Source organism: Camelus dromedarius, chromosome 5, assembly GCF_036321535.1.
Source record: "Camelus dromedarius isolate mCamDro1 chromosome 5, mCamDro1.pat, whole genome shotgun sequence".
Lineage (NCBI taxonomy): Eukaryota > Metazoa > Chordata > Mammalia > Artiodactyla > Camelidae > Camelus > Camelus dromedarius.
In genome coordinates this window covers 90,481,610-90,508,453 of record NC_087440.1, presented here as the reverse complement: position 1 = coordinate 90,508,453, position 26,844 = coordinate 90,481,610, and the positions used below count along the sequence as shown (strand labels likewise).

The 26,844-nt window shown below is 34.1% G+C and overlaps 1 protein-coding gene, 10 non-coding genes and 1 pseudogene across 12 annotated transcripts in view; all 12 read right to left on the bottom strand.

The window, feature by feature from the left end:
- LOC116153619 (uncharacterized) overlaps nucleotides 1–26,844 on the bottom strand; it is a 136,246-nt gene that overhangs the window by 92,144 nt on the left and 17,258 nt on the right. For both annotated transcript variants that reach the window (XR_010381088.1, XM_064486257.1), the window contains exons 5-14: nucleotides 18,788–18,876; nucleotides 16,790–16,881; nucleotides 14,986–15,062; nucleotides 12,962–13,048; nucleotides 10,579–10,631; nucleotides 5,646–5,730; nucleotides 4,772–4,856; nucleotides 3,796–3,871; nucleotides 1,145–1,218; nucleotides 560–630 (exon numbers count right to left, since the gene is read on the bottom strand). The gene's annotated coding sequence lies outside the window, so the exon portion shown is untranslated. The remainder of the gene's footprint in view (nucleotides 1–559; nucleotides 631–1,144; nucleotides 1,219–3,795; nucleotides 3,872–4,771; nucleotides 4,857–5,645; nucleotides 5,731–10,578; nucleotides 10,632–12,961; nucleotides 13,049–14,985; nucleotides 15,063–16,789; nucleotides 16,882–18,787; nucleotides 18,877–26,844) is intronic.
- LOC116153673 (small nucleolar RNA SNORD113/SNORD114 family) lies at nucleotides 152–226 on the bottom strand. The gene has a single exon (XR_004137566.1). It is a non-coding gene; the product is annotated as a small nucleolar RNA SNORD113/SNORD114 family (small nucleolar RNA).
- On the bottom strand, nucleotides 1,686–1,760 carry LOC116153672 (small nucleolar RNA SNORD113/SNORD114 family). The gene has a single exon (XR_004137565.1). It is a non-coding gene; the product is annotated as a small nucleolar RNA SNORD113/SNORD114 family (small nucleolar RNA).
- LOC116153674 (small nucleolar RNA SNORD113/SNORD114 family) lies at nucleotides 2,657–2,731 on the bottom strand. The gene has a single exon (XR_004137567.1). It is a non-coding gene; the product is annotated as a small nucleolar RNA SNORD113/SNORD114 family (small nucleolar RNA).
- Nucleotides 3,384–3,449, bottom strand: LOC116153706 (small nucleolar RNA SNORD113/SNORD114 family; annotated as a pseudogene).
- LOC116153686 (small nucleolar RNA SNORD113/SNORD114 family) lies at nucleotides 4,366–4,440 on the bottom strand. Its single transcript, XR_004137580.1, has one exon. It is a non-coding gene; the product is annotated as a small nucleolar RNA SNORD113/SNORD114 family (small nucleolar RNA).
- LOC116153675 (small nucleolar RNA SNORD113/SNORD114 family) lies at nucleotides 5,650–5,721 on the bottom strand. Its single transcript, XR_004137568.1, has one exon. It is a non-coding gene; the product is annotated as a small nucleolar RNA SNORD113/SNORD114 family (small nucleolar RNA).
- On the bottom strand, nucleotides 7,378–7,450 carry LOC116153711 (small nucleolar RNA SNORD113/SNORD114 family). The gene has a single exon (XR_004137596.1). It is a non-coding gene; the product is annotated as a small nucleolar RNA SNORD113/SNORD114 family (small nucleolar RNA).
- Nucleotides 12,214–12,288, bottom strand: LOC116153707 (small nucleolar RNA SNORD113/SNORD114 family). The gene has a single exon (XR_004137594.1). It is a non-coding gene; the product is annotated as a small nucleolar RNA SNORD113/SNORD114 family (small nucleolar RNA).
- On the bottom strand, nucleotides 14,298–14,372 carry LOC116153725 (small nucleolar RNA SNORD113/SNORD114 family). The gene has a single exon (XR_004137608.2). It is a non-coding gene; the product is annotated as a small nucleolar RNA SNORD113/SNORD114 family (small nucleolar RNA).
- On the bottom strand, nucleotides 18,123–18,194 carry LOC116153715 (small nucleolar RNA SNORD113/SNORD114 family). The gene has a single exon (XR_004137599.1). It is a non-coding gene; the product is annotated as a small nucleolar RNA SNORD113/SNORD114 family (small nucleolar RNA).
- LOC116153728 (small nucleolar RNA SNORD113/SNORD114 family) lies at nucleotides 22,585–22,656 on the bottom strand. The gene has a single exon (XR_004137611.1). It is a non-coding gene; the product is annotated as a small nucleolar RNA SNORD113/SNORD114 family (small nucleolar RNA).

Sequence of the window (26,844 nt, the reverse complement as noted above, 5' to 3'; positions counted from 1 at the left end):
TCAGTCATAAAAGTATTCATTATTTTTAATAATTTATATACATATATGAGCATAAATATAAATATAATGATATGATCCTTAGAAGGAGGACCAGAAAATCTGTCCATAGGACCACTTCAGACAGAGGCAACAGACTGTGTTTCTTTTCTTATTGGACCTCAGAGTTTCAGACACAAAGTAGTCATCGTCCATGACTCATACTCCACCAACGGTCATCATTGGTCCATATCTGAGCCTCTTTTTCTTCATTTGCATGCATATTACTTCATTAATACATTCCTTAATTCAATCATCTTCATCTTTAAAACTCTATGATTCACAAAAACTCAAAAATAAGAACAATGAGTATTCTCTGCATCTGTCCATAGGATCAAGTACACCTCTGTCACTAATTATCATCAATATTTCATATATACATTAGTAAATATAATTCTTCACATCCTTTATTTACCATTTTCCATGGTCGGTGTTTTAGATCATATTTTACAAATTTAACAGGTGCAGTGAGTACCCTTAAAAAAAAACCTTCTTAACTACAAGAACTTTAACCTTTACTCACATTCATCTATGTGCTCTAAACACACAGAGGAGTCCAAGGAAAATGCTTCAATCAGCTTGAATGTGTCAATTCTGAAAAGTACAAAACAAAGAAGATAACTAAACATTTAAATCTTTCTTTTCCCATTTGTCTTTGTTTTTGTCATTTCATTTTTCCATTTATTCAGATATTTGTTAATTTTTCAGAGCATATATATATACGATACAAAAATATATCACAAAATTAACATCCTCTACTTGAGACAGACCAAGGCTAATAAACCTCAGTATTACTTTTCAGTGTCAGTGCCTATATGATCCTTAGAAAAAGAGATAACACCATTGGTCCATTCATTTCTTCATATGTTATCAGCTTCTTCAGTTTATAGTAATAGTATTTCTTGCCTCACCGCGTATATTCATAGGTGGAAAAGGCTTCTTCCTCATTTTTATTTACTTGTATTTTGTTTATTAATAGGGTTTCATATCATATTTATCATTGGGCCATAGTTAACTTTATATTATGTTTAATACTTTTTAATAATCCTCAATGAATGCCTTCAGACAAATGACCCACTCTAAGAGGAAAACCTTGACCGTTACTCACTTGGCCCCTTTCTGACAGAAGTAACATGACAATCTTGATCACGGTGGATGCTGAAATCAGCTGAGGCATCAATTCTGAATCACACAAAGCAGAGAAGGTGATAAAAAGTTTGAGACATTCTATCCATGATCCATACTTTCCACCATTCATAGATATAATCATTTAGGTATTTATTAATTTATGGTAATATTTATTTGTTTTTTCCCTTAATAAATCAAACATCAACCTTGCAACAGACTCAGATCAATAGCTATTACTTACCACTGTCTATATCATCCTTACTTGAAAATGTATAATGCATTGATCTCTTAATTATCCATTCTAACAAATATATTCGCTTTACTACTTATTTAATCAATGAACAATACATAGCCCTCCTATTTTTACTCATTTATAGATTTATTTATTCTGCCACTAACATTTTTATAATAATATTTTTAAAAATTCATAAGCCACAAAGAGTAAAACAAGATCCTTATGCTTTCCTGACATCTGTCTATCAGAACACTTCCAACAGAGTGAATGGACTAGAATTCTTTTGCTGGACCTCAGAGTTTCAGACACATAGTATTCATCGTATATGACTCATATGCCATCAGTCATCATCATCGGTCCAAGGTTCAGCCTCTTCCTCTTTATTCTCAACCACATTTGTTTACTGATTAATGTATTAATTCATTAATAATAACGAAATAAATTATCTGTGAATCAAAAACTCAAGGACAAGATCCCTATGTATCCTTTAACTTTTGCCTACAGAATCTTTTGCCTCATTGAATATACTTATTTCAATAATCGCCCTCATCACGGCAAATACTGATTCATCAACAACATTTTTCATGTCAATTCCATATTTATCATTGATCCCTGTTTGGCCTTCTTTGAACATATTTTAACAATTTTTAATATTCCACTGAATTTACTCTACAAACCACCTACACCAAGAGAGGACTCTCTCACTCCCATTGGTCTGCATGCTCTCACACGCAGGCGCCCCTGATCATAGTCAAATGCTTGCACAGGTTCAGGCATAGCCATTCTGGGGCATACAAAGCAGGACAGAGAATCACAACATTGAGAGACTCTGTATTGACCCACACTCCACCTTCATTTAGTCAGTCATTGAGAACATAGTAAATTTGAGTTATATTTATTATTATTCTCTAAAAAAATTAACAACATCAAACCTGACACTACCATAGAGTAAGAACTTTGACCGTTGCTCATGGTCTGTATCATTCTCAGCCACAGAAGTTAGACATTTGAACCATTTACAGCTCTTAATGAGCTTCAGTATGTTTTAATCAATGTTAACAGTTTTTATTGTCTCACCACATTTATGAAGAGTCTTCTTCTTAACTTGTTTATACTTATACATTATTTCTTTAAGCCATTTTTAACAGTAAAGTCAAAATTCAGAAAGACAAACCAAAAAAGCTGTCCTTTTACTTTCCTAATATTTGTCTATAACATCAGATCAACTGGAGGCAATAGATTATATTTCCTTTTTTATGGGACCTCAGAGTTTCAGACACATAGTATTCATCATCTATGACTCATATGCCATCAGTCATCATCACTGGTCCATATATAGGCCTCTTTTTCTTCTCATCTGCGTAAGTGCATTGATTAATTCTTATTACTAATATTAATTACATTTCATACTTTTAACAATACAGTGAATATCTGAGAGAGAGAAAAAGCTCTCAAAGACATGAATTTGCTCACTGTATTATCAGTCACATCGATCACGTGACCAGGCAAGATGCTTAAATCCACTACTGTGCATCCATTCTGAGAAGTACAGAGCAGAGATGACAGGAAAAATTGAGACCTTCTCTAAATTGGTCCTTGTTTTTCTCATTTCATTTACTCAGTCACAAAGATATTTATTATTTTTCACAATTTATACACATATAAGCATAAATATAAATATAAAGATACAATCTTTAGAAAAAGAGATAACTACACTGGTCCATTTATTTCACAAGATGCATCAGTTTCTTCCATTTATATTAATAGTGTTTCTTGCTTCACCACATATACCCATAGTTAATAAGGTTTCATTCACCTTTTTATTTAGTTATATTTCATTTATTGGTTCTATCATTAATCCATTTATTTGGAAAATATAGAAATTCATGAATCCCAAATTAGAAGAACAATATCTTTATATATTCTTAACATCAAGCCATAGGATGATTTACAAGGGAGGAAACAGACTGGATTTTGTTATGTGCTGGACCTCAGGCTTCCACACACATAGTATTCATCATATACGCCACCAGTAGGCATCACTGGTCCAGGTTTGGGCCATTTTTTCCTCATCCCACCTACTTCTGTTTAGTGATTAATTCATCAATTTACTAATAGTAATTAAATAAATATCTCTGAATCACAAAAGAACAAAGACAAGAGCCTTTGGTTTCTTTACCATTTGTCTTTAGAACAATTGCCTAATTGAATACACGTCTTTCATTAATCACCCTCACTATTCCAAACATAGATTAATCAACATAATGTTTCATGCATTTTCAATTTAATCTCTGAAACATGGTTAGTATTTTTCTTATATTGAATATTTTTTGAATATTTCAGAGTACCCTAAAAAAAACACCCAAAGTAAGATGAGAACATTGACTATTACTTACATTGGTTTCCATGTATAGGAAATTTCAGAGATTGCTGACCAAAGCATATGCTTAAATCAGATTGATTGGGCCCATTCTAAAAAACAAAAAGCAGAGCAGATGATAATGCGATTGAGATATTTTCCCTCTTGATTCTTGTGAATTTACACTTCATTATTCAGAATTATCTCACATATTAATTGGGAGTAATATACAACTTTTTCCTAAGAAAACAAACAAAATTGGACTTTGTACTAAGCCAGAACAAGAATATTGGCCATTACTTATATTACCTATAACAGTCTTAGCTAGAACACCCCTTAACCAGTTATTTCTTAACTGACTCAGTGTTTCAGTATTGATTAGTATTATCTCTTGCCTTACTACATTTCTTCCTAATTGGACGATGCCTCACCCTACTCATCTTTATTTACGTACAACTGTACATTGATTCATTTATTGGTTTATTTATTATAATGGGATGAAAATCCATAAACACAAAGACCCCAACAAGATCCATACTAAATAAGTCCTAACTCTGTCTTTAGGATCATTTCTGACAGAGGCAATAAGCTAGATTTCTTTTTAATGCTGTACCTCAGAATTCTAGACACGGAGAATTCATCATCCATGACTCATACGACACCAGTTGTCATCATTGCTCCAGAATTGGCTCTCTTCTTCTAAATTAATTTCTACACTTGTTTATTGATTAATCCATTTCACTGATAATTAAATAAATGACTACAAATCACAAACACTTAAGAACACAATCTTTAAGTTCCTTAATAGCTATCTATAGAATCATTTACCACAATGATTATACCTCTTCCATTAATCATTCTTAATTTTGCAAATGTTGATGAATCAACATAATGTTCATGGCATTGTCACATTTATCGCTGAGCCAGGGTTGATCTTCCTAGATTCTTTAACAATACAGTGAATAGCCTTTAAAAACTACTGAAATCAAGATGAAGATTTTGAGTCTACTCACACCGGTCTCTATGTTCCTAACACGCAGAGGCAACCAGAGAGCACATGACTCTAGAAGATGCTTAAATCGATGGGGAACATCCATTCTGAGGGTGAAAAGCAGAACAAATGATAAAAAGGTTGAAGTATTCTTTCCATTTATCCTTGCTTTCCTCCTTTCATTTTATTAGTCATATTAGTATGTATTAAATTTTGTTACTCTTTTTCTTCAGAAAACATACAACATTGAACTAGACATTGACCAAACAAAAGCATGGGCCATTATTTATAGTGTACATAACATCCTTAGCCAAAGAGGTAATACCTTTAAGGCATTTACTTCTTAATGGACGTTGGCATTTTTAATATGCATGAAGAGCATTTCTAGTAATATATTTTCATAATTGGGCAATGCTTCACCCTCTTTATTCATATACAGTAGACCCCTAAACAACATGGGTTTGAACTACAAGGGTCCATTTATACACAAATTTTTTTCAATAAATATAGTACCTGTATTTCCATTTTAAGGATCCTTAAATTAATGAAGTGTGGAAAAAAGTTTGTGTTCGATTAGAGACCACATCATGTGGAATCAAAAGAACCAGGGCTTGTGTCCTGATTCTATCCAAACTGGTATCAACTTCCTGTCCTTGGGTGAGTCATTTGTCAGTTCCTTTGTTTTTTGGGCAGAGATAGGCGTACAAGGATTTTTGACTACATGGGGTTACCATTGTTCAAGGATCACCTATATTGATTGATTAATTTTTCACTGATCCACCTACAATAATAGAATCAAATTCCATAAACACAAAAACTAACAGTATATTCTTGAATATTCCCAACATCTGTCCATAGGACAATTTCTAACAGATGGTATAGACTAGATTTCTTACTGGGTTGGACCTCAGAGTTCCAGACAAGTATTCATCATCCATGACTCATACTCCACCAGTCTTCATCATTAGTCCAGGATTGGTCCTTATAAAGAAAACCATATCTTTATAGACGGAGTTTTAAATCAACTGTGACTGAAAACTAAAACTGAATAACACATTGTACATTAATTAATTGATTGATTAATTGAATAATTAAATGTCAAAACAAATAAAATGGTCTTTTTCTCCTTAATTGACCACAGATGTGTTGAATTGGTCCACACATGACCTCTATGAATTTAATTTGTATATGTAGTCATTTATTCCCCTTCAATAATGGAGTTAACACCCATGACAAACCACCAAACCAGAAGCAATTACTTTGACTGTTATTTACATAACTTTCAACAGTTCTTAATTAAATCATTGTGCATCCATTCTGTAGAGTACAAAGCAAATATTAACAGACAGATTAGATTAGATAGATAGATAGATAGATAGATAGATAGATAGATAGATAGATAGTAGATAGATATGTAGGTAGACAGGACAGCCTATATTCAGATTTTTTTCTAGTTGAGTTCAAGTAAATGATTAGGAACAAACCTTAGTGCTTATTGTATATTAAAACTCTGAATGGCAGATTGATTGACTGATTGAATCCAGTATTAAATTTAATTAATACAATGAAAATCTTTGAAACCAACACTAGACAAAAAAATAAGAACATGACTATTACACGTATCTGTTTATCTGCCCCCTACCCAGTCAGGTAAGAGCTATAGCTTCTTTCTAAATGAATCTTGCTTGGAAAGAATTCGGTTAATCTGAATCTTAGATTCGAACACATTCTCAAGCAATTAGCCATGCTTCTTCCATCTTTATGTATGTATGTATGTATATAGTTATACATGGAGTCATTTTCTCTTCTATTTTTTTAAGGAAATTGCACCAACAAGCCGGTAAGAGAAATCCTATCTAAATACATTAACCATTCCAAAAATTAAGAACCTATCTCTGTTTCCTTTATCTGGAGAGCAATCATGTTCCTTGTTTCAGAAACACGTGGTCCTCATTGGTTCATGCTTTGCCTTCTTTCAAGTAACTAATTAAAACACTAACTTTTTCTTTTATTCGTTTATAATATTAATATTTGTGACTCCACAGAAACATGACAATATTAATGCCTGCCCATGTGCTCACTGGGCACAGGAAAAAAGATCAGACAATTTTTCTTGTTTTTTTTAATTAAAAAATAGTGAAGATCATTAGATTAATCATAACTGGTCCTGTGACACATTCTCAGTACAGGTCCGTGTACAAGCCCTCTCTTAATTATGTAGTTATTTAATCAATAGTTAATTTAAGTAAATGTTTTGCCTTTCTCTTAATAAAACAAAAAACCAACAACCCAACCCAGAAAAACAACATGAGCTTTTATATCCATTTATCTAAATGCTCTTAGCCAGAAGGGTCAGCTTTAATCAATTTATTTTACTGGAAGTCAGTGCTTCAGAAATGTATTAATAACGATTTTTATATTACATATATTACATTACATTCCCCTATATTTGGACGAAGAATAAACCATTTTGTCTTTATTCATTTATATTTTGATTTATTCATGCATTGATTTACTGAAAACACAATACTCAGAAACCCAAGCCCAAAAACAAACTCTTGAATATTTTTAAGTTCTAAAACAAGCTGATTTCCCAGAGATCTAAAAAGAGGGGTGAATCTCTTTGTAATGGACCTCAGAGTTACAGGGTTTAATCATAGTCCTCGATTTCAGACACCCCAGGGTACTCATCATCGATCCAGGCTAAGCAATCTTTTTGTCCACTGATACTTTTGTTTAGTGACCCATTCATTGACCCACTAACAGTAATAACATCAATATCCATGAATTAAAAAAAAAAAAATAAGAACAAGATCCTTGGATATGATCAAGATCTGTCTATAATCTCTTTTCCATAAACTAGACCTTCTCTTAGTAGATGAGATCTCCTTTTGCAGTGGCCCTCAGAGAGAATGTATGGATCAATGTATGGATCACAATGCAACTCTATTCCATCTTCCTAAAGGGGCGAGGAGCTGTTGCATAGGGCTGTGCACAATGATGTGAATATGCTGTGACCACGCTCTCCAACACAACGGCCACTCGCCACAGGTAGCTACGAAGTCCCTGAAATGTGGCTAGGGCAACTGAGGAACTGAATTTCAAACTCCGTTAACGTTCATTATTTTAAATTTAAATGGCCAAACATGACTGGGGCAACCACATGGGCAGCGGAGCCCTAGATGTAGTACCAGATAAATGTGTAAATCAAAGGCCGAGCAAAAATTAGGGGGATTATGAATCAGCCTTGAAAATGAATAAAATGTCTTCTGTCTTATTTTTAACACAATTATACTGAATTGTATTCCCATAATCTTTGATTCCTGACACATTCATATCATTGGTCTATGGATAGCCTCATCTAAACTATTCAATGAACACAAATGAGAAATTAAGCCCAAGATCTTTTGACAAGATCTTCTGACTTTTTTTTTTTTTTTTTTTTTGCTTTGGTCATTAGGACCTTTACCCACAAAGGTAACAGCCAAGATCTTCCTCAGAACAGACATTAAATCAGCCACAGTCTTCATTCTGTGGAGTCAAATGCCAATATTCAAAAGGATGAACAGTCCAAATTTAGACTGCTTTAAAGGACAGTAGTCTTGTGGTACTAGGTTAAGCACGAATTTGATTCAGGTCTCACTTTCGTCACTGACCCAGGAAAACACTTCTTTTTATCACTTGACTTATCCATTAATTTTCAATAATCCAATGAACACTGTTGAGTTCATCACTCAAAAATAAGAACTAAGACTATTGCTCATATCTGCCTATAGACCCCCTACCCACATAGGCAAGAGCCTAGATAATAATTTTTTTAAGGGACTCAATTTATATAGAAACTGACGAAATTAAAATTTGTGATTCAAAGCATAGTATCACCAAAGTCTAAGCCTGACTCTACTCATATATTAATTCAATTGTTCATTATTTTATTTATTCATTTATGGCATTATTCATGGATTATTTGCTCGTACATTCAAATACACACACACACAATGATAAACCCACGAACAACCCGGATTAGAAATGCCCTGGGTGCCCAAGCATTTATATGATTACACCTAACGTAGGAAGAGAGGATCAGTACTATGAAGATGAATCATTATTCCTGCTTCTTACTGGGCCATATTTGCCCCCTTTTATTTTATTTATTTTAAAGAATATCTAACACAGTATATATATTTACTTTTTTTTTCTCTCTCTTTTTTCTTTATGGGGGCGTAGGTAATTGGAGTTATTTATTCGTATTTGAAGGAGGTGCTGGGGATTGAACCCACGACCTCGTCGTGCATGCTAAGCATGCGCTCTACCTCTTGAGCTATACCCTCCCTCCCTTGCCCTCTTTTAAACTATTGACTGTGATTATGACTTATCTATTCATATGTAAAATACATCAATTACGTAACATTAGGCGGAAACTTGAATGATATTTATTGTCTCCATATGTCTATTACATTATCCACAGAGATTTAAGAATCAGATGTTTTTTATTGTTCAATATTTTATTTATTATTATATTATTTTGTTATTTTTTGATGAGGGTAGGTAATTAGGTTTATTTATTTTTAATGGAGGTACTGGGGATTGAACCAGGACCTCGTGCATGCTAAGCATGTGCTCTATCACTTGAGCTATACCCTCTCCCCTGCTTTGTATTGTTTTTAATAAAATTCAGTGAACAACGTTAGATTAATAATAACTTTTCATAAGGCAACTTCTCAAGATGAACTACACTTATTCATTTTTCAATTAAATAATTATTTAATTAGAATTTATTTATGTAATCTGTCCCTTCTCTAAATAAAAATAACCACCAGCAAACAAGTACCTACATCAAACAGTACTGACTCTTACATACATCTGTCTACACACTCCTTCCAAAAAGGGGCAACAGCCTTTATGAGTATATTGTGCTGGAATTCAGTGCTATAGAAACGTATAGTAATCTATGTTTCATTACATACTCTCACAATTGGTCTATGCCAAGCTTTCTTTATATTTAGCCATTTTTACATTTATTCATGCTTTGATTTACTTATAAAATCAATCTGTACCCCTGAAGTGTGTAGGCCTGTGATCAAAATACCTGAATATTCTGAACTTCTGCTGTAAACTGATTTCCATAAAGAAAAAAAAGGGAGGCCACTTTTTAACAATGGACCTCATTGTTACAGACCTCATTGATTCAGACACCCTCCAACCTCATCATTGGTCCAGGCTTGGCATTCTTTTTCTTCATTAATTTATACCTTCATTTTCCCATGAATCACATATTCCCCAGAACAGGATCCTTAATATAATTAGGCTATCTGTCTCCAGACTGAATTCTGAAGGAGCTTTCAGACTAGATCTAAGTGTAACCTGGCTGGGTATCAGTATCAACACAAAAGATGACCCATGATTGGGCCATATTCATTTAATTTGTCCAAGTTTACACATGGCTTAGTGAATGTCTAAACACCACACTGGGATCCTACATCTCAAATTCACACAATATGTTCCACCTTTTAAGAGCTTCCTCTAAACCCGTTAACAGCCTGGATTTCTACCAATATAGAAATGCTTAAACCAACTGTGGTGCGGAAGTAACAAGGAATAGCAAACAGTTCTGAAAATTAATTAAATGCCTTCCATCTTTTTTTTTTTAATGAATCTGAGATGTGCTGAAATATGCTAGTTCTACTCCTTGACCCATAAGAGTATTGGTACATATTTAATGTTCTTGGGTTTTTTGTTTATAGATATAGCCTTTTGTCTTAGTGAACTACCTCAGTGATCACACATAAATAAACCATACAAACCAAGAACATTAACTTTGGTACTCACATTGCTCCTGACTCATAAAAGTAACAGCCAAGATCTTCATCATTGGACGATGACTGAATCCAATGTGGAGTGTTCATTCAGAAGGAAGAGACAGATTTTCAAAAGAATGAAAAGTGTAAATTTAGAATTTCTAAAAATAGAAGTCAGTTTCACATTACTAGATTAATCTTAAGCATCAGTCTGCGTCCCATTTTCATCATCAATTCAACAGTGGTATCCTTTTCATCTATTGACCTAATTTTTAGTGTCAAATAAAATAATGAAGACCATTCTATCTTTTATATGAAGACTTTTTAATTAATCATGCAATATAAGAGGAAATATAACTATTATTAATATTTGTCTACATATTGCTACCAAATAGCAAAAGACCAGATAATTTTTTAATTGGGGAAACTTGTGCCAAATGTGATGAATTTAAATTCTTGTTTCACAAGACAATCTGACCAATGGGCCATATTGTATATTTTAACTCATGCGTTTATTAATTTATTTACTCATTTACTTAGTAACTCTAAGGACAATTTAATTACCTACTCTTTTTTTTTCTAAAGAAACTACAAAACGATTGAGCCATCTGCTACTCACTACTAAACACTATCGCAGGCAACTTTCCTCACTAATGGAATTTTCTGCAGTCATGGAAATATTCTATTGGCACTGCCCAAAATGGTAGCCAGTGGCAACATATGGCTTGAAATATGGCTAGTGTTACCAAGGAACTAAATTTTATTTTTAACTATTTGAATGTGATAGCAGGATATGTTTAGAGAGTGGAGTCTGCATGATCCTCCCCGAAAGAAGCGGGGGCCTGGGTCTTTGCACTGAAGTGGATGTCAAGGGAGTAAAACCGGACTGATCACACTTCAGATATTTCATGTGCTCCTCACTGGCCAATGGTTTATACTCGTCTAAATAATAGATTGAGACATGAAATTACTTTTTTAGTCACTTGTAATAATAGTACCAATATTGATGAGCCCAAAGGGCACTTGATAAAAATGCTGAGAGACACTAAATCTATCCATTTACTTATTACTCACAAAAATCATAAATAAAATGCATTTGCTTTTTCAAGATAAAAATAAACACAAGTGGATTCATAATTATTACATTCACAATACTCATGCTGAGGCTTTTTCTATGTTTCAACTATCCAATCATTTGTATTTTATTTTTCATTGTTGATTATATCAAATTACTATATATTAAAATATTCATGCTAATGTGTTTATCACGGTGTATTATATTATTACAGAATATATTAATTATATTAAGTATTATTATGCAATTATATAAATGTTTTTAAAATAAGACATACAACCAGAAACTCACCACCAACCGAGAATGACACTGATGCTCATATATATCTGCCCACATGCTCCTAAAGGAGGAGCAGCCTTAGTTGATTTTATTTGAACTCCAAATTTCAGAAATGTATTAATAATAAGTCTTGGTTCATTAGCTCCTTTCATAACTGGATAAGGTGTAGCCATCCTCTTTATGTATACTTTATTTATTCATGCATTGATTTACTTATAATAATACAATCCATATTCATGAACAACAAAAGGTCAAGAACACAATGCTTGAATATTCCTAACTTCCTCTGTAAGCACATTTCCCAAAGACGTGATGGACCTCAGAGTTACAGACTGGGTTTAATCAAAATATTATTCAGATGCCCCACGCATACTCATCATCGATCCAGACTTGGTACTCTGTGCCTTTGTCTAATATGTTGTTCTTGACTTATTCATTGATTCATTAATAATAACACAGTCCATGTCCATGAATTAGGAAAATAAAACCAAGATCCTTGAAGATATGACTCTGTCTGTGGACGTTCACTGCCTACAGAGCTAGAGAAGTAGCTCTCTTTGTGCAATGCACCTCAGCATTGCAAATATGAATTAATCCATTTCCTTGCTTCATATCTATTCCATGTTAGTCATTCATCCATGCTCTGGCTGCTTCTATTTAATATCCATGCTTTAAAGATAGTACAACGAACATCCATTTTATATCACAACTAAGAAAAAGGCAAAATTTTCCAATTTCTTACACTCTCCTCCTCATAAGCTCAGACTATAACAATATCAATAGAGGTGTGTTCAGATCCACTGTGGTACAAAAATTAAATGAAATATTAAAATTCACTGCAAATGACTGAAATGCCTTTGATCATTTTTGCCCTAATAAATTCTGTCATGCTGAAATGGATTAATCATAATTGGGAATTCCTAACCCCTTTTAATCATTGGCCAATGCATGAGCACCTTTGAATTACTTATGTAGGCAGTCATTTATTCCTTCCAAACATCTCAGTGAATACCCATGACCAAGCCCCGAAGCAAGAACACGAACTTTGATGATCACTTACATTGATCTCTTCTCTCTTCATCCAAAGATGTAAAAGTCAAGATCTCCATCATGAGCTAATAATCAAATCTGGTAGAGTGTGTTCATTCTGGGGAGCAAGAAGCAAATTCGAACAAGAATCAATCTACATTTAGCCATTTTAAATAATCAATAATCAGGTAGTCATAATCCCTGGTTTGCATCCTATTCTCAACATCTGGAAAGAGAGAGAGAACTTGTGCAATTTCTTTTAAATTTTAAATAATATAATGAACACCATTGAGTCTAGCAGTAAACATAAAAAATTATAATTATTAGGAATATGTCACTCTATTTACTACCCACAAAGGTAAGAGCCCAAATCGTCTTTTTCGTTGAACATTTGTGTGGAATTGGATACATGGGGGATTCAACTGATGGCACAATCTGACCAATGGTCTAAGTCTGGCACTACTCACTGTATTCATTAATTCACTTACTAATTGTTTTATCTATTACTTACAGGATAATAAGACCATCCCTTTATTTTTCTAAAAATAATTCCAAAAAGTTTAAGCAACCACCAAAACAGAAATGAAACACTATTATCTATGTGCACCACTGGAAAGGCCTCGAACTCTATCATCTCATGAGTACCGATTGGGTAAAACATGATGAATCATGATCTTTACATCCAATTGCATGCTTCCCATCGATGCATTTTTGACTGACTTTTTAGAAAAACTGATTGAGATATAAATGTATACATTTGTTCCCTTATAATTATGCTCCAATACATGTGATTCACTCACATGGGATAAGTACCTTGAATAATATTTATATTCGTTCTCATGTCATTACCTAAAAGAATAGAAACTGATTCCTTTAATGTTTGTTTGCTTACATACACTTGCATAAAAAGACTGAATTAATCACAAATGTGGTTGTATAAAAGAGTCTCATCATTGTTCCATGCTCTCCCTCTCAATTACAGAGTTTATTCAATCAACTATTTATGTAAATGTATTTCTCTTTCCTTAATAAAATGATCGATTGGCAACCCGCCTCAGCACAAAACAAAAACATTGAGTCTGTGTGCGGATGACCATATGTTCCTTGCAGAAGTGATGAGAGCCTTGACTATTCATTTATTGGGACTAAGAATCTCAAAATTGTTTTAATAATTATCCGTATTTCATTCCCTGCCTTAGAAAATATTGCACATACATCTCTCTTATGCTTTATTCATTGATATATTTCTTTATTCATAGGCTAATTTTATGATAATAATGCAATTGGTACCCCAAACCACAAAAGCCTGAGAATAAGGCATTGTAGGCTCGTTTCCCACAAAGAGAATAATGAGATGTCTCTTTGTTATGGACTTCAGATTTGCAGATGGGTTTAATCAAAATTCTTGTTTCAGAAACCCCATGACATTCATCACTGGTCTATGCTAGGAAATTTTCTTTTCACTTATTGATTAATTTTCTGATTCACAAATAATAATAATACAAGCACAAAATTCCAAAAACAAGATCCTTGAAATTTAAGCTCTTGTCCTATAGAGCTAATTAAAGAGATTTCTTTTGTAATGGAACACAAAGCTGCACATGTGGATGGGTTAATACCCCTGCTTTGTATACAACCCACATTCAGCACTGCTTCCTGGGTGGTCCTCTTCTATTTAATTCATCTATATGTCAGAGATGGCTCAATGAAAGATAATGAAACCACCATTTGCAATCACCTCTGGGCTGCCCCCAAGAGCTATCAGCCCCTCTACCCATAGGCCGATAGTTAAATCAACCATGGTAGAAAATACAGAATAATATTAAACTGCTCTGAGAATAAATTAAGTAACTTCTATCCTCTTTTAAAATTACCTGAGTTGTGCAGATTTAGATTAAACATAATTCTTACTTTATAACACATTCCCATCATTGGTCCCTACTTGAAGTGTCTCATATATTCCATGTATGCAGTACGCAATTATTACTTTGAAATTCTTCAGCTAATACTCATGAATAAACTATTCAAACAAAGAATGTGAACCAAGGGACTTACTTTTATTAGTCTTTATGCTGCTTGCTCACGATAACAATTCTTTATTAAGTGATTAAATCAGCTGTCCTGTGTTCACTCTGGGGAGGAAAAAAGTAGATTTAGACTAGATTTCGATTTTTTAATAGCTGTTAGCCAAGCAGAACTAAAAAAACAATAAACTTTGTCTCAAAAATGTAATTTGTTACTAATGTAGTATTGAATTCTGAGTTATAAATAATATAAGAAACACAATTAAGCCTACCACCTGGCAGAAGACTAGGGCTCATAACGATTACAAATTCCACCTCTATTAACGGCTACTAAGTATATGGTTATTTAATGGATTACTGACTGAGGCAAACACTTTTCCTTCTCTTAATTTAAAAAAAAAAACCCAGCAAACCACAAAAACTCAAAACGTTGCCTCTTTGACCAGCGATACTATTATGTTCCATGTTAAAGAGGGCTGCAGACTAAACCTGCTCATTTTTACCTCAGGACCGTATTAATATTAACACTGATTCTGAATGACACAAACGAACTTATTTACAAAACAAAAACAGACTCACATAGAAAACAAAATTGTGGTTACCAGGGGGACATGGTGGGGGGAGAGGGAGGCATAAATTAGGAGTTTGGGATTTCCAGACACTAACTACTATATATAAAATAGATAAACAGCAAGGTCTTCCTGTACAGCACAGGGAACTATATTCAATAGCTTCTGATAGCCTATAATAAAAAAGACTATGAAAAGGAATATACATACATATATATGTATGTATGCATAACTGAATCACTATGCTGTACACCAGAAATTAACATAACATTGTAAACTGACTATACTTCAATTTAAAATACTAATTTTATTGCACTCTACTAATTGTTCATGAGTAGGTCTCTCAGTTCTCCAGATACATATTTCTTTCTTTATTCATGCATTGATTCACCTGAAATAATACCATCCACATCCATGAACCACAGAAGCCTAGGAACAAGCGTATTGAATTTTCCCGACCTCTACTACTAATTTCAACAGAGACTACTGACTGGTTCTCTTTTCCATAATGGACCTCAGAGTTAAGAGGGCTTCATCAAAGTTACTAAGATACCTCCATCAATACTCATCTAATCCAGGCATGGCTTTCTATTTCTTTACCCATTTATGCCTCCTTGAAATGATTTATTCATGCATGGATTCACGGGAAATAATTCTACAACTGACAACCTTTGGTGACACAAAACTGAGAACAAAAGCTTCAAATACAATCAAGATCTGTTCATTGCCCCTGTTCACACAGAGCCAACAGACTCAATCACCTTTCACCATGAAGCTCTGTTTTACACGTAGGATTAATCAGCGCACTTGCTTCACATCAGCCCCTTACTTGTGATCGGTGTTCACCGGCTCCTCTTTCACTTGACTTGTCCTTTTTTAAAGCTGGTGTAATTGACCACCATAGACCTATCATCTTAGCCCACAATTGACAAAAATGACATCTGCCATCTTCCAAAGTCTCCAAGAGTCAACAACTGAGATCTCTATCAGTGAAGAAACGTATTAAGCAAAGGTGGCTAGAGTACTAAACAGGAAGGTAAACCGCTCTGAAAATACGTGAAATGCCTCCATCACTTTAGGAATGGTCCCTAGCTGGGCTGAGTTGAATTAATCGTAAGTTTTAGTTCATGACACATTTCAATCATGGGCTCATAATTGGCATTACTGAATTTCATATATTATTTAACAATTGTATCAAAATAATTCAGTGGGGTTCCTTGCATAACCCCTGCCTAAGCTTAGACACCAACAGTGATATTTCCTTACTTCAGTCTTTATAAAGCTCCTTAGTCCCAGACATAATAGCCAGGGTCTTCACCAGTAAAGAATGATTAAATCAGCTGTGGGGTGTTCACTCTCTAAAGGAAAAAAAAGGTCTATTATTCAAAAGAATAAAGATAGTTAGCTTTTTAGAACTGAAATTTGTCAGGAAGACTAGATTAACCATAAATCCTACCCCACATCACATTCTCATCATTTTCCTAAGAATGGCACTCTTATTTATTTACTTAAATTTTACTATTAAATAATATGAATACCATTGAATTCACTGCCCAAAACAAAATAAAAAAAACTATAATTTGAGACATCTGAGTTTACTTGCTACCCACATAGAGAGAGCCAAGGTCCTCGTCTTACGGGACTTATTCGTGCAGAATTAGACATGTTTGTTTCATGGTACGGTCTCATCAGTCCTCCACTGTATGGATTTGTGGATTCATTCACTTACTGATTTATTTTTATTATTCAAGAAATAATAATACCATTTCCTCACTTTCCTAAAGACAACTCAAAATGGTTAAACATCAAACCAGAACCAAATTGCTGGAACTTGGGAAGGTTCAGGTGTAACTTTCAAAAATAAAAGAGATTAGAATTTTTCCTCAAACATCTCCCTCGGAAAACAAGATGAATCAGTAGCCTCGTATCAAAACATTGTTTCCAATTCGTCTGTGGTTTGCTGACTTTTTAAAAATATACTCAGACATAAAATTATACTTTCTTCCCCTTATACAAACATATCAGTACCTGTGATCTTATCCACGAGACAAAAACACTGAACAAAATTTATGTCAATCAACAGTCATTGCTATTGAGAATAAAAGACTTGCTTCTTTTTTGTTTTAATAAAAATCAGTGAAGAAAAGATTGGCTCCATTAGAAGTGTCATAGTGTCACATTCTCATCCTTGGTCTCTGTTTGGCTCTGTTATGTGGTGATTTGAACAACTATTTGCATGAGTAAATGTATTTCCATTTCCTTAACAACAGCCCGTCAGCAACCCACCACCCACACAGAACAAAAACTGACTGTTACATGCAAATGACCATACACTCCACTCCAAAGGAGTAAAATCCTCTACTATTAATTTATTGGGAGTCAGAGTCTCAGTTAGATCCGAATAATCCATGTTTCATTACATTCCCTAATAACAGGTACATGACTTACTCTCTTTCCTTCATTCATTGAAACACTTTATTTACTTATGGGCCAACTTTATAATAAAGATACAGGCCATCCCCAGCCACCACAAAAGTGCAACTACAAGGTACCATGCACTCATTTCCCAGAGGGGATAATTTTACTACGTGTCTCTGTAATGGACCTCAGAATTCCATACGGGTTTCATCAAAACTCCTTCAGATACCCCATGGTACTCATCATCGATCCAGACACGTTTTTCTTCCTTTGTACCTTTATTCATTTACTTATTAATTGACCCATGAATAACAATACAATCCTAAAATTCCAGGAACAAGGTCTCCTTTTATAATGGACCTCAGAGAACATGTGTGATTAGTTAACATCCAAATGTCATACCCAATCCACATTCACCACTGGTCCTTCTGTGGCTTTCTTTCATTTAATTTGCCCACGTTTTAAAGATGGTTCAATGAAAAGTGTTAAAACCACCTTCTTTAATCACTTCTCTAACACAGTATCTTCCATATGCTGTGGGCTGCCGCACAAACAGTTATCAGCCAGAATTAAACCAATTTGGAAATGTTTAAGTCATTTGCAGTGGAAAATAAAACGCAACATTAAATAGTCCTAAAAATGAATGGAATGACTGCCATCTTTTTTTAATCATGTCAGTTGTGCTGAACTAGATTAAGCACAATTTTTGATTTATAACATATTCCCATCATTGGTCCATATTTTGTATAATTATTTCCTTTATACACATTGATTCTTCTGAAATACTACTAAATACTTGTGAACAAGTCATCCTAACCAAGGATGGGGACTTCAAGGCTTACTTACGTATTTGTCTCTATGTTTTTAACCCACAGAGCTAACTGCCAAGGTTTTGTTTCTTAGAAAATGAGTAAGTGTGCTGTCCTGTGGTAATTCTGCAGAGGAAAAGGGAGAATTAAACTCAATTTTAAACATATGTTAATTATGTGGAAATAGGTAGCTATAAACATCGATCCTTTTTAATTAATCCAGTATTTTAATTTTACTTTTAGATAATGTAATAGCCACTGTTGAATCCACCACATAAGAATGATATTTATCAAAGTATCTTTATATTTTAACAGTTTTAACAGAATAAAAGATAATTTTAATGGATGCTACTTTTGCAGAATTGGATAGATTTAAATCCTTATTAGGCTACACTTAAACCCAATAAAGGGTTAATATGCAACATACACAAACACCTTATACAACTCAACATCAAAAAAACGAACAACCTGATTAAAAACTGGGCAGAAGAACTAAATCGGCATTTTTCCAAAGAGGAAATGCGGATGGCCAACAGGAACATGAAAAGGTGCTCAACATCACTAATTATCAGGGAAATGCAAATCAAAACCACAATGACTGGAATTCAAAAAGATCCATGCACCCCAGTGTTCACAGCAGCATTATTTTCAATAGGCAAGATATGGAAGCAACTGAAATATCCATCAACAGATGAACAGATAAAAAAGATGTGATACACACACACACACACACACACACACACACACAGATACACAATGGAATACTACTCAGCCATTAAAAAGAATGAAATTTTGCCATGTGCAGCAACATGAATGGATATGAAGGGCATTATACTAAGTGAAATAAGTCAGAAAGAAAGATAAAGACTGTATATCATTTATATGTGGAATCTGCAAAATACAACAAACTAGTGACTATAACAAAAAAGAAGAAGACACAAATACAGAGAACAAACTTGTGGTTACCAGTGGAAAGAGGAAAGGGGGAGGGGCAATATGGGGGAGGGGATTAAGAGGTACAATCTACTAGGATATGTTGTATGACGTGGAGAATATAGCAAATAATTTATAATAACTATATATGGAGTATAACCTTTAAGAACTGTGGTTCATTATAGTGTACATATGTAATTTATGTATTATACATCAACAACACTTCAATTAAAAAAGAAGAGCACACATAATCCTGTAAAAAAAAACCCTTTTTCCATTCTCAGTAATGACTCACACTTGATTCTATTTCACTTGTTCATTTATACATTCACTTGTTCACTTAATTACTCATATGAAAAAAGTCAAAATGGTAAACCAGCCAGTCATACAGAACAGAAATACTATTATATGCAGTGAACTATATGTCCCTTATCAAAAATGAGAATAGAGTAGGAATTTTTTCTTTCTATAATCATTAGCAAAAACTCAAATTAATAATTTTCATTGTCTCATAAAACATGGTCTCCAATGATCTGCACTTTCCCTTATTTTAAAGAACAAAGATGGGATTTTATACATTCATTCAGTTATAATACAACCATACCTGTGAGTGCAAAGACAATAGAAATAAATCCTGAATGATACAAACATCTGTCCTAGTCACAGCCATAACTGATTGGATCATGTTTGGTTTATTAATAAAACTTAACAAATACAACCCAATCAATCCTAATCTTTCTTATATGAAATATTGTCCACATGTGTCCATAACTGCTTGTCATTCAATGAGACAATCAATTATCCATTCATATTAATGTTTCCTATTTCAGAAACAAAACAAAACAAACAAACAAAAAACACCAGCAAAAACAGTGCTTAGAGGGAAATTTATAGCATTGAATGCATACGGGAAGGGTTAAACTGGGAGTCTGAGATTTGCAGCTACTGATTGGTATTTATAAAACAGATAAACAAGTTTATACTGTACAGCACAGGGAAGTATATTCAATATCTTGTAGTAGCTTATGGTGAAAAACAACATGAAAATGAATACATGTATGTGCATGTATGACTGAAGCACTGTGCTGTACACCAGAAATTGATACAACATTGTAAACTGATTATACCTCAATTAAAAATACTAAAAAATTTTTAAATGAAGAACTGAGTATTTGTTGACAGGTGAATGGCTAAATAAATTGTGGTATATATACAGTGGAATATTATTCAGACTTATAAAAGGAGATCTTGTCCTTTGCAACAACATGGAGGACACAATGCTAAGTGAAATAAGTCAGACAAAGAAAAATGCTGATCTCGCATGTGGAATCTAAAAAAAGTTGAATTCACAGAAGCAGAGTCTAGGAAAGTGGTTACCAGGAGCAGGGAGGAAATAGAAAAATGTTGGTCAAAAGTACAAAATTTTTGTTATGTAAGATGGATAAGTTCTAGAAATCTAACGTGCAACATGGTAACTGTAGTTAATAATATCATATTGTATGCTGGAAATTTGCTAAGAGAGTAGACTTCGGGTACTCAAATTACAAAAATCAAAAAGCGGGAAAGATGAACATGGATGCAAAGAAATTTTCAAGAGAACAAAATATAAGCCACAGACTAAGAAAAAAAGTACTTGCAAAAGACATGTCTGATAAATGACTGTTATCCAAAACAAAGACTCCTTAAAATCAACATTAAGAAAATAACTTGATTAAAAAATGAGTCAAAGACCTTAACAGGGAAATGAGGGAAATGCAAATTAAAACAATGAAATACCACTACACACCTTTTAGAATAGGTGTTGGGCAGCTTCTGACAAAACTAAACCTATTCTTACCATATGATACAGAAATTGCACTCCTTGGTATTTACTCAAAGGAGCTGAAAACTTATGTCCATACAAAAACCTGCACATGGATGTTTACAGCTGCTTTATTCATAATTGTGAAAACTTGGAAGCAATTAAGACATCTTTCAATAGGTGAATGGATAAATGAACCGAGTTACATCCAAACAATGGAAGATTATTCAGTACAAAAAGAAATGAGCTATCAAAGCCATGAAAGGGCATGAGGAATTTTAAATATATAACTAAGTTAAAAAAAAAAAAAGACAATACGAAATGGCCACATATTGTATAATTACAACCCTATTAGATTCTGAAAAAGGCAAAACTAGAGTGACAGTAAATGGAGAGGTTGCCAGAGGTTAGAGGGAAGAGAGGGGACAGGACAGGATTTTAGGGCAGTAAAATATCCTGTATGATACAATAATGGTGGATATATGTCATTATACACGTGTCCGAAGCCACTGAATTTACAACCAAGAGTGAACCCTGATGTCAACTTTGGGTGATAATGATGTGTCAGTGAAGAGTTATCAGTTATAATAAATGTACCTCTCTAGTGTGTGATGGAGGATATATGTGTGTAGAGCCAGGGGGATTACGGGAAATCTCTGTATGATCCGCTCAATTTTGCCATGAACCTAAAACTGCCCCCCAAAGATAAAGACTTTAAGAAAAGGAGGAACATCTTAAAAAAAAAAAATCTGCTACCCATCAACTACAACGTTGATCCTTACATACAATTGTGTTTTATGTTCCTCACCCAAAAAGTGTAAGAGCCTTGATCTGTTTAATTTTATCAGCCTTGATCTATTTATATTAACTCAGCACTTCCAAATTGTATTATCTTGTTCCTTATTTAATTATATACTCTCATAATTGGTCCATTCAAGGCCTTCCTTGTCTTCATTTACATATTTTATTCACACACTGATTTACTTAAAATATAATCTATACTCAAGAATCTCAACAGACCAAGAACAAGAACTGACACTTCCTCACTTCTGCTATACGATCACTTCCCACAGAGATAATAGGGTAATTTTCTTTTTCTAATAGATCTCAGAGCTATAAGGCTTAATCAAAATTCCAGATTCAGACACCCCAGGATACTCATCATTGGTCTATGCTTGGCATTCTTTTTCTTCATTCATCTGCAGCTTTATTTATTGGTTCATTCATTGATTCACTAACAATAACAAAATCAACACAGAAAAATTCCAAAATTAAGAACCTTGAAATTGCCAAGGTCAACAAATGAATCTCAGTGTCACACACAGGGATTCAATAACTTCCTTGCTTCTTAGAAATCCTGTACTTGTTACTGATCCATGCTTACTCCTTTTCATTTAATCTGTCCCTAGTTTAAATATGGTGCAACAAATGACCATGAACCCATCATCTTATCCCACACCAGGAACCCTGACAATATTAACCATCTTCTTATGTGCTCCCGTTAAAGAGTCAACAGCCTAGGTCACTTGAGGAAATCTAAATTAGCCGTGGTGCAAAAACTAAAGTGGAAGAGTAATTAACTCTGAAAGTGACAAAAATGTCCTCCGTCTTATTTCCTTTAACAGCCAAACTAGTGTTGAATTGGAGTTACCTAATTTTGGGGGTTTTTTTTTCATAATACACTTCTATCATTGGTCAATGCATGGTGCTTTTTATTTACTTCTCTAAAATAAACATGAACAAAGCCCCCAAATCAAGAACATGAACTTTGATTATTACTTAGATCTGTTTCAAGACTTTTTACCCACAGAAAGGACAGCCAAGATTTGCACCAACAGAGAATAATTAAGTCAAGTGTAGCTGATCCACTGTGCTAAATAAAGCATATTTTTAAAAAGAATCTGAGTTTACATTTAGATTTTTTTAAGGAATATTAGTAAGCCTGTATCAGATCCGTCATAAACTTTGATTCACACCACATCTTAATCAATGGCCCAAGAATGGCCTAGCACATCACTTACTGACTTACCTAACACTCAACTCAAGAAGATAAAACAACTATTACAAGTAGCCCTCAATGCCCTCTCTCCCAACGTGGTAAACATCCACAACATTCTCCCTAAAAACAGATGTCACGTGTGCAGGATTGGATGAATTTAAATACTTTTTCATGGCGTATTTCCACAACAGTCCATGCTAGCCCCTCCTTTATGTATTTATTTATTCATTCATTGTTTTATTTATTCATTTACTTTTGTACTCATGAGTATAATGAGTATCTGTTTTTCCAGAGTAAACATAATGTGGCTGAGCCACCAACAACTCAAATTGTGACACAATTATAGCAACCATACGCACGAACCTGAGCTAAAGCGGGAAGAGCCCAGTTTGTTTGTTTCTTTGAGTGTCAGTAAAGTGCAACAGGACAAATGAGTCGCGTTGTTTTTTTTATTACATGTTTCTCATTGGTCCATGCTTTACCCGCCATGGTTCTCAACGGGGGCAGTACTGCCCCCAGAGGACATTTGCCAATGCCGAGATATTTCTGATTGTCACACCTGGGAGGGAGAGGTCAATGTTGGCATCTGGTTAGCAGAAGTCAGCGAAGTTCCTAAGCACCCTACAATATACAGGACAGTCTCCCACAACAATGAGTTATCCAGCCCCAAACATCAACAGTGCAAGGTTGAGAAACCTTGCTTTACTGTCTTCAGAATAATTGGTTGAAAGATGGACGTCTTCACACATTCACTCCTAGTATCATCAACACCCAAGAACAAAAAACTGGATCAGAAACGTGAATGGTATTAAGAGCTGTTCACATGCTCATTACTCCCAGGCGTAACCAACTAGATCGTGTTTCCTCATTTTCAATAAGCAGCCAGCACTTCCCAAATCGTGCAGAATAACAACATTGATTTCGAGGTGCTTATCTCTATTTGCAACTACCAAATAGGTATTCGACTTAATCGATTCATGTTGGAACCGAGTGCTTCAGAAATGTATTGATAGTAATAAAGACATTACACACTCTCATAATTGGGCCACATAGGGCTGTCCTTGTCTTCATTTATATATATATATATATATATATATATTTATTTATTTATTTATTTATTCAATTATTAATTCACTTACAGTAATACAATCCAAATCAATGGAACTTAATACCCTAAACACAAAACCCTGACTACTACTAACTTCTTGCTGTAAGTGACTTTACTAAGTAGGCATTAACTAGGTCTCAAGATTTATAGGCTTTAATCAAAATCATTGTTTCAGACACCACAGGTAATCACTGGTTCAAACTTGGCACCTTCTCCATTCATGCATACCTTTGTTTACTGATTTTATCATTAAGTCATTCACAACAATAAAGTCAATATATAAAAATCAGAAAACCTAAAACAATCTTAGAATATTACTAAGCTGTATTTATAGGTTTGTGTTTCCATAAAACTGTAAGAGATGACATCTTTTTGGCAGCAGATCTGAGATTTACACATACAGGTTATCAGCTCCCTTGCTTTACATCAATCCCATATTTATACTTTGTCCGTGCTTGCCCTTCTTTTATTTAATTTTTGCATGTTTTAAAGACTGTCCATGTGGTAACTAGCCTCCAAGATGGCACCCATTGATCCATGACTCCTGGTATTCATGGCTGTGTAGTCTCCACCCCTATTAAATCATGTCTGGCCTCTATGATCAATAGAATACAGGGGAAGCGATGATGAATGACTTCTGAGTCTAAGTGATAAATACACTGAGGTTTGTATTAAAAACTCTTCTCTCTCAGACTGATTGCTCTAGAGGAAGTCAGCTGTCATGCTGTAAGTATACTCAAGCAGTTCTGAGGAGAGGTCCGTGTAGGGAGAAATTCTGGCCTCCCAACAACAACTAGCACCAACTTTCTTGCCATGGGAGGGAGCCATGGAAACACAGCCTCCAGCCCAAGCCTTCATATGACTGCAACTTTACCTGACATCTTGACGGAAACCTCACAGGAGACTCTAAGCCAAAACTGCCCTCCCAGCCTCTCCTGGATTCCTGCCCCATAGAAACTGTGACAGGAACAAATATTTATTGTTGCTTTAAGCCACTAAGCTGTAGGGTAGTTTGTTACACAGTGATAAATAACTAATACAATACAATGATCAACAAACCACCATCATCTCTCACAATGAGGACATCAATATTATCATCTCTCTTCCTACCTACTCCCCATCCAAGAAGTTATGACCTAGATCTCTATCACTGAGGAAAGGTTTAATTTAACCATGGGACAAAATAAAGTATACTATTAAAAACTCTGAAGATGAATAAAAGCCCTCCATCTTTTTAATGAACTTCAGTTGCCCATAATTGGATTAATTGTATAATTTGGTTAATTACCATTATTGGTGTCCCTGCATGGCATCCTTTGATTTTTATTTATGTATTTATTATTTATTCCTCTGACATAATGCGATGATGAACAAATCACCTTCACCAAGGACATGAATTTTCACTCTTATCAACCACATTCTCTAGGATCTTACCAACAGAGGTAAAGACTAAAATCTCTATTACTATTAATTAATTAAATCAGCTATAATGCTTTCATTCTGTGAAGTAAAATGCACATTTTATAGAGTTAGGAACAGCATAAATTTAACTTTTTAATGAACTGGAGTCATGAGGTACTAGATTAATCATAAACCTTGGTTACAATCACATTCTCATTGTTGACTTTTTATATATTGACTTGTTTACTGCTTAATTTTTAAGTAATGTAGCGAATTCTGTTAAATCTACCACCTAACATAAAAATAGTTAATGTAACTAGTACTACTATATCTATAAACTCCCCAACCGCATAGTTCACAGCCTCACTTACCTTTTTTTAAGGGACCATATTCATGCATTGCTTAGAGTGTACCATGAAATATTGGTCCAAGATTTACCCTAATTTATACACTTAGTGACTCACTCATGCTTATCTTGCATTGACCTACTCTAAGAATAATTTGATCATTTATTCATATTTTAAAGAAAAAGAGTAAAACCTACCAGTATCCAAACTGAAATACCATTTCATGCAACGGCTGATATGCACTTTGTCCAAAGTGGGGTATGTCTAGATTTCTTTTATTTCCATCTAAAATAATTTAATCATCGTTTCGTGATACCTACTCCTCACCAACCCATGTTCTACCTTCTTTTAAATAATTGACCAAAATATGAACTCACTCGTTTATTAAATTTTTTAAAGATTTTATTGATTATTTCTTTTGGAGGGGAGGAGGTAATTAGCTTTTTATTTATTTATTTTTAATGGAGGTGCTGGGGATTGAACTCAGGACCTCGTGCATGCTAAG